Genomic DNA, 8,114 nt, shown 5'->3' on the forward strand with positions numbered 1-8,114 from the left:
ACTATAAATTCATTGTGAGCATACAGCCTCACCACCAGCATAACTGTAGACACTTGAGTTTGTTGTTCTAGCTGCTGAAAGGAAATCTGGTGTTCAAATGTAAAATGTGAGTGTTTTACACCTGAATTTGTTCTTCTTTTCTTCTTTTTTTTGCGAGTTCAGTCAACACAAAATAATTCAAGTGAAGGTTTTCTCGCTGCTCTGCCCTGGGACTCAGGAGACTGTCCTCTCAGACTGCATGTTTTAAACATGTTTGGTTTCATTATGCTGAGCTCGGTAGAGCTTGTCCAGCGTGAAGCCGTCCGCCGCTCACCGAGTCTGAAATCTGACGGTGATGCTGACAGCAGCCAGCTGGAGTTCGACCCAATAAAAAGCAACAAAAAAAAAATCACTCACAGATCCCACTGAGGCAGATGGTTGACATCAAGGGAGACACACTTTCACCTGGTCAGATCTTCGTTTTAATGTTCTTTCCATTTTGAACAGAAGTTGTCAAAGTCTGTTTTTTTTTTTTTATTGTCATTAAAGTTGTACGATAGATTCTCATGACTTTAACATTACATTAAAAATGGCTTTGATTGCAGCTCAGAGTCCACTGGTTCCTCCTAAAAACATTAAAAACATCTCATATGTATATAGTTTCCTCCAACAGCAAATAAACACTCCTTAAACAGGAGGGATCTATTTGTTGGGGACTATTTTCAGTAGCATATAAATCCATATTTGGTGTTTGAGAGAACAGCAGCAGGATGGAGTCTGTGGGATCGAATCTAAATAAACTACGGTGTGTGTGTGTGTGTGTGTGTGTGTGTGTGTGTGTGTGTGTGTGTGTGTGTGTGTGTGTGTGTGTGTGTGTGTGTGTGTGTGTGTGTGTGTGTGTGTGTGTGTGTGTGTGTGTGTGTGTTGGTGGTAATGAAGTAACGCACCACCCAGGGCAACAGTGTGATGTGTTTTTAATCGTTTTTGGACAATGGAGATCTATTGCCGTGAGGAATTAGTTGGTTACATTGATTATTTTTTGGTTTTGGTTTTCTCGTGGAATTTGTTGACAACAGGAAAAGTGTAGAATATCACCGGCACAAAGGGTAGAAGATCCAAGTACATGTTCTCTGGATACATAAAGGTTTAAAACAAACATGAAATTATGAAAACTGATAGCCAAAGATTCAGAAAAACATTTCCTTAACGTCACATTACAACTGACATAAATGTTATTATTATCTTTTATTATCAGTCTTCATTCTGCAGCTGCTCCCATGATCCTAAAATACACACCAATAAAACAACTTTCTACAGAGTTTTTAATGAGAGCAGAAGCAATAAAACAGCCAGACTGAGTTTCAGTTGTCAGAAATCACCTTAAAACTCTTCTCAGAGGTGCAGAGAAGCTGCTCAGTCAGTTTTAATGTCCCAAAATGAATCTTTCATGTCATTAGAAAACGAAACAACGTGAACATGGTGGTGGAAGAGATGCTGCCAGACAGCTGAGTTTATAGCTTCATGCACCCTTCTCTGTACGCTCCACTACCTCGATGCGAAGATAAATCACCCTCTTCTGGACTTTGTAGAGGTTCAAATTAGCTTTTTTCTAAAACCTCACAGCGTTTATTGACAGCAGCAGTCCGACCCGACGTGGAGCGCTGCAGGGTTTTTCTGTGACTAGATATGCATGGTGATGAATTCAGGTCATTTTCACCGCAGGAAAGCAACTGTTACATCTCAGCTCGATGTTGGCCAAATGTTTTCTCATCAGGTTTTCAGCATTAAATGGAGACTAATGGCTCTATTTTCTTTTTGCATCGCCTCCCTGGGAAATGTGGAGAATATCTGGCGGCAGTGAGAACTGACTGCTGCTACAGCTCGCGCTACTCAGAGACGAGGAAATGACTCCTCTGCTTCTGAAAGTCCACCTTGGAGCAGATGAACTCGGGCGAGTCGTTGTGTCAGCGATCCCTGGAGCATTGAATTCACTACAGTCCAGACTGTCCCATTGATCACGCAGGCCTGCAGTTACGAAAGGTGACAAATTGAATGGCGAGCCCACAGCGGCCGCGGCGTCCTCTAGTCTGGAACGGCGGAAACACACTCGGCTTGTTCTGTTTCTCTTCGTCTGTTTCCAGCAGTCGTTTCCTCGGGGAACGCAGGTGGAGTTTGGATTTCTGACATGAGGTCATTTTGCTGTCTGGTAGGAGATACCAGGTGTAGCAAAGAAAACTTGTTGAAAGTTTGTCACTGGAGGTTTCTATAAACCTATCAGTAGATGTTGATCTGTGGGTTCCCTGTTGCTACGGGTAACAACCAGAAACTTCAGGCTGGAAATAGAAGGTTTTGCCATTGTCTGACAACAGAAACATGTGTAATTGCTGTTTCAGCTTGTCCAATTAAACTACGCTGAGCTAACGCGCACGCTCGGTTTGAGCTGCCGCTGCACGAAGACGCCCGTCTCATTAACTGGTTTCTATATTTAGCCGGACTCCTGCCTAATAGATTGGGGATTTGGTGGGATATAAATGGATCGTTGGTGTGAATGATCTGTTTGACTGCTAAAGTCTGGAGGACGCCCGTCTCGGGGCTTAAGCTGTCCATCGATTGGTTTGTGGTTCATTTTATTGTTTTGTTTGTTTTTCTGGCTGATGAGCTCAGTTTGTGCAGAGTTTCAGGAGTTGATAAAATGCTGTTTTCTACAAATATTAGATATAAATCCTGCTGGCCGGTGTTAAAAACATCCGCTAAGATATTTCTGGCCGAAGAGGTGGCGTTTGCACTTTGTCGAACAGCTCACACTGTTGTGTTGGAAGTACTCACATCTTTTACTTGAGTTGAGGTACGAGCACGACAATGTAAACATACTCTATTATATAAGACATATATAATTTGTACATTTAAAATGTTACTTTACCAAAAGTACAGAAGTATTGTCAGAAAAAATGCATTTAAAGTATGAAAACTAAAAACACTTCTTGAGTCGTGGGACAGATTTAACCGTTCTTTATTATTTTAATCACAGGAAAATACACACCAGACAATCCAGTCAAGACACAAGCTCACTCACTCAAACAGTTTCTGAGTGGGACTGCGGATCTCAAAGAAACTCCAATGACCAAACGTGACTTCAGAGCAAAACAAACCTGGAAGAGGACAGTCGTTGGCAGCTGGTTTCACTTGCGTGTGCAAAAAATAACGTAGATGATGTCGTGGCAGAATCAGCAGGCTAATACGAGGTGCCATCGAAACGTTTGGAGACTGTTGGTGTTGTTTGCGGTTTTGTGACCAATGGTACATGAACATGTACAAAGTTTTATGGTCTGGACCCGGTGGAGAGGAGAGTGAAACCTGTGGTCATTAGAAATGTACTCATTATTATACGTTCTCCGACCTTCCACTGCAGGCAGATGTCGTTCCATATTGATGTTACTGTGCTCGAGGTTTAAAGGTTCGTGGGACTGTCATTGTTCTGAGACAGGATGTTTATCATTTTGACAACATTTTACAGTTGCACAAAGGCCGACCTAGAGACTTGCTTTACCTGTAAGTTAAAGATCCAAATTAACCTCCAAGTAACATTTGTCCATGTAAATATACACATTGTAGAGTAAAAAGTAAACTAGTATGATAAAGTGAGTGCTGCTCCTTGGCATCAGCCTTTGTACTTATGGATATTTGACCAAAACTGCACTTCTTGGATCATATTTCATCTTCTCTGGTGTCGCCGTGGCAACACACGCTCACCAACTCTGTTTTATTTTTCACTCAGTGCTGCTTCTGGTCTGAGCACCAGAGATCAGTCTTCTATAACTGGTCAGCTGGACCTTCCCAGTACAAACCTTTCACTGAGGAATGATTCGGAGCGAAGCGCTCTCCTCCGGCCTGAACGTCTTCACAGTGAGTGACGTCAGTGTGGAGGCCGAGGAAAGTGCTGCCAGTCAGCCTGCTGAAAATGGTCTGAGTCAGATGGGCGCTTTTAGAAAGCTTTCATGTCAAGACCGGTGTTTACGTAGTCCTGCATCAGTGAAGTGTCCACAGCTGAACGTGCTCTTAAAAGCTCCACTTCAGACCAAAATACATCCATAAGAGAAGCGATTACTCTGGAAGGAGAACTCTCTCCGAGCCCAGAGGTTTTGGTTCGTTTTTTTTGAAGATCTAGAAGATGAGTTGAGGTTGAAGCCTCAGAGCGGTGTTATTTGTCCTGATGATGTTGTTCATCTTGTGCGTGGCGATGACATTTAGCCAGGCAGTAATGAGCAGCGCTAACGGCGTGGCGCCGGTCGGCAGCACGCCGCCGCTCACAACAGCCCGGTCTTAATTTTCCTCTAATCTTCCTCCCTCACCTTGGCTCCCAGCTCTAATCACTGCACTAGGAGGAAGCCAGTGTTTAAATGGATCAGCTTACCGGGTGATTAGGAAAAGGTAAATTATTCATTACAGAATATGTAATCACCGAGCAGCCTTCGGTGGGAAATTCACAGCCCGCTCTCCGGGAGCGAGGCCACGCCCCCGCCCCGCACTGCTGATGGCCGCCATGAGGAACTTGACAGATGAAAGGAGCCCAGAGAGCCGATGGAGCTGCAGGGAATCCACAGGTGATAAACTGCAGGCCTCATTAGGAGGAGCGGTGAACCCGTTCCTCCTCTCATCTGCACTTTCTATGTTGAAGATGAAAACCCGGATGAACTCGCATGTCGACTTTCAGCTGTGATATTTTAGTTTCGAAAACATCCTCCGAGACTCGACTGGCTCCGGCGGCTCACTGAGGTTTTAGTTCTTTCGTTTGTGGTCTGAACCACACAGGTGGTCACTTTGTATGCAGACGGGGTCGGTGGAGATTTCCAAGAATATTTATCAGACCTAAAGCTGCTTCCCCGAAAATCAGGAGAGAAAAAAACGTAGTTTCACCTAAAAAAAAAATTGCTGTGATGATTGCTAAGACACTTCACTCTGACATCATGTTGATAATCACTGAATTGTGGTCGGTGAAGGAGCTTGTTTGTTTCACTTGTAGATTAAAGGGTGAGGACGAGTAGCCCTGCGGCGCTGACTGTCGCTCACAGCTTCAGTTTTCTGTCTGGAAACTCGGGTCGTATTCGGGTTTGAACAGTCGCACCAATCAGCGAGCAGTGTCGGTGGTTACCCGCGTTTGTCCCGCCCCTCCTTCGATGTGGTTGGATGGCTGGTGATAGTGACGAGCGCATCGTTAATATTTTTCAACTCTCGCTTCAAAAACTTTCAGCGTTCGGCGCAGGATAAACAGTCAGCACCTTGTTAAGCTGCTGCCGGTCATTAAATGCATTAAAAAAAGATTCTGTACTCAGGAAAAAACACTGGACACGGTAAGTAGTTGCAGCGGTGTCAGAGTGACAGCTGGTTTCAGCGTATGCTGATTGGTTAAAATGAACCCGAGGTCTGCGCCCAGTAGGATGGAACGACGTGGCTGGACCCTTATTCATGCAGTGAAATTAGGACCGGTTCACACCGGGCTTGAGGATGAGCTAACATATTTGGGAAATCCAGTCCTGTTCAAAAAACACTAAAAGCAAAGTGAGGATTCTTTCTGAAATTATATCATGTGTACTTTTATTTCTCAGTTAGCCTGGGAAGAAAAGAGAGGAAAAAAAACAATACAAATTGATGCTGAGTGAGACCATCAGGCACCAGTTCTCCTCCCTACACTTGTTCCAGCCATCTTTGAGAACCTGCTGCAGTTCTTTGGTGGATCCAGGCTGTCTCTGTCAGGAAGTGACCATATTTGGACGAGCTGGGGGAGGAGACAGCGGTGGATCTGACTGATCTGATTGGAAACCCGACGATACTACGTCCCGCCCACCGATAGCTGTAACCTGACTGCATTACAGGCCTGTCAATCAAACACGACACGCCCCCGACTTTAGCTAACAACACCGAGATAACTGCTAGAGACATTTTATTGACTTTGTATTTGATGAGAGAAGTTGAATGGGAGTCTATGGAGCCGGAGGCTTTTTGGAGCCGACCTCTAGTGGCGCCCGCTGGTATTGCAGCTGAAGACAGTTCCGCATCGACCTCATTTTTCAGACCTGTAATTTATGTCCACTTTTATATTCAGTCTGAGTGCACTGTACGTTTCCATACTTCACAGCGTGAACGCACTTATGCACCCAAACTTGTAAATGCTTTGAGACACCGTGTTATAGCGGCTCGGCAACCATCACTGGAGGATTGGCTGAATCTGGCAGCTTCCACTGTGACTGTGTGTAACTGTATTAATGTGAAACTGAATGTCCCGAGTCAGTGTTTCCTGGAAAAGATAGAAAAAAAAGTAACAGCACCCACAGAGCCAAGGAGAACAAAAAAATAAGTTGGAGGCAGCCATTAATCAACCTGAATGGTTCCTGCTCCTCTCCTGGAAATAACCTTGTCTTGTAAGTGACTGCTCTCTGCTTCAGTTTATCAGCAGAGGTTAAGTGCAGCCTCACCATCTGCAACTCTCCATCATGAAACAATAATAAAAGCTCAAAAAGCTCAATGTTCCAAGATCGCCCAAAGTCAGCCATGTTGTTTTAGCCTAATCGGCCGGTGAGTGGGAGAATAATTATTTTAAACCCAGGAGGTTTTGCCTGAGGAAAACTAGATAAATGGGAGCCTTTTTTTTATTACTTACCCCGAGCAAAAAGCTGCAGGCCTTGCTTAAATACCAAATGTCTGTAATGGGGTAATAATTCATGAACAAAACAGTTTTGCTCTCTCGCCGGGTTTATTTTCCGCGCTAACACGTTGCAGAGAAATGGGACATTTTAAAGGCGGAAGTGTTGTAATGAGAAATATTAGTTCACTTCAGCCAAGATCGTTAAGCTTTTTTCATGGATTATTAGCTGAACAGAGTGGTGGGTAAACACTGGCAGTGTAATCATATATAATGACTTCAGATATGATTCTGCTGGGACTAAACGTACAGTCAGAGCTCATTAAACTCAGCAGCTCCGCTTGTTTTCCTGCATTTCATTATATTTCTCCGTAGAGTCTCTCTCTGTACATTTTCTTTGAAGTTTTGATCTTCCTCTCTGACAACATCGACTCAAATCACAAAGCAGTCTATCTCCAACCAACGCCCCCTTTGTTTTACTTCTCAAACATACTGTGGCATCTCCGAGAAGAAAGATTCCCCGCCAGCCAAAGAATTTCAATCATCAAGCTGCAAAGCTTCTGTCCTCACGCACTGCTAGTAGAGGAGGAGTGAAGCTCATCCAAACGCTCAGGACCTAAATCCTGCTGCTGCAAAGAACTCACCGTGGCAGCTCATCAGTTCATAACCTTAAAATATCCATGTAGGTGTGAATGTCTCCGTGCAGTTTATCGAGGAGGGTAGTTTCAGTTTTGAAGTACAGTAGCAGTTTTAACACTCTGCAGGGAAATATTGAATGTTGCAATTCAATTGCATATGTTCACTCAACCAATCATTGCATTTCCTGATATTATAGTAAAGAGAATAACCACACTTAGATGTGCTTAGAGTTCAGAAATGGCTCAATAATTTTTAGAAGTATCATTCATGGTTAAATCGTATTGTTTGAAGAGCTATTCAAATCAAATCATAGTGTAACAATTATTCTTTATTATAAGTATGAAGTCTTACAAATATGTTAAAAAGTATAGAGTAGAGGTTAGTTCAATTGTTAATGAATTTAGATTTGTTAAATACGGAAGAAAAGATTGAACAAGGTTAAAATGGAGAAAAAGCCATTAAGGAGTGAAGCAAAGTGGAACAAAGACAGGAAAGACAACAACGGACAGAAAGAGAAAAGAAATGTAAAAAGAGAAATGATAGTAAAGGGATCAGCAGGGAAAAATAGAAGAACAATATTTATATTATATTATTTTTACATTAATAGTCTTAATAAATACTGAGGTCATGAGTGAAAATTCCACCAAGCACCCTAAAACACTCGAAGCAGTCCAGTGTAAAAACGGTCCACCTAACAACAACCACCGATCTGTTTTTATCTGTAAAATGGAAATTTACCAACAAATGCAAATGAATGACTTTTTTTTTATTTTTGACCATTCCTGGATTGGTCATGAGAGACGGAAACGTCTGCTACAGACTGTGACTAATAAAAAGGTCACGGACCACCTTGTGGTTT

General features: G+C 43.1%; 1 protein-coding gene across 2 annotated transcripts in view; it reads left to right on the forward strand.

The window, feature by feature from the left end:
- Positions 1-8,114, forward strand: part of immp2l (inner mitochondrial membrane peptidase subunit 2) — a 121,221-nt gene that overhangs the window by 74,265 nt on the left and 38,842 nt on the right. The gene's annotated exons all lie outside the window — the stretch shown is intronic.

The sequence above is a fragment of the Brachyistius frenatus genome, unplaced genomic scaffold, assembly GCF_029030835.1.
Source record: "Brachyistius frenatus isolate BFR_SWC_R1_liver_20210118 unplaced genomic scaffold, ASM2903083v1 Contig_131, whole genome shotgun sequence".
NCBI classification, from domain to species: domain Eukaryota; kingdom Metazoa; phylum Chordata; class Actinopteri; family Embiotocidae; genus Brachyistius; species Brachyistius frenatus.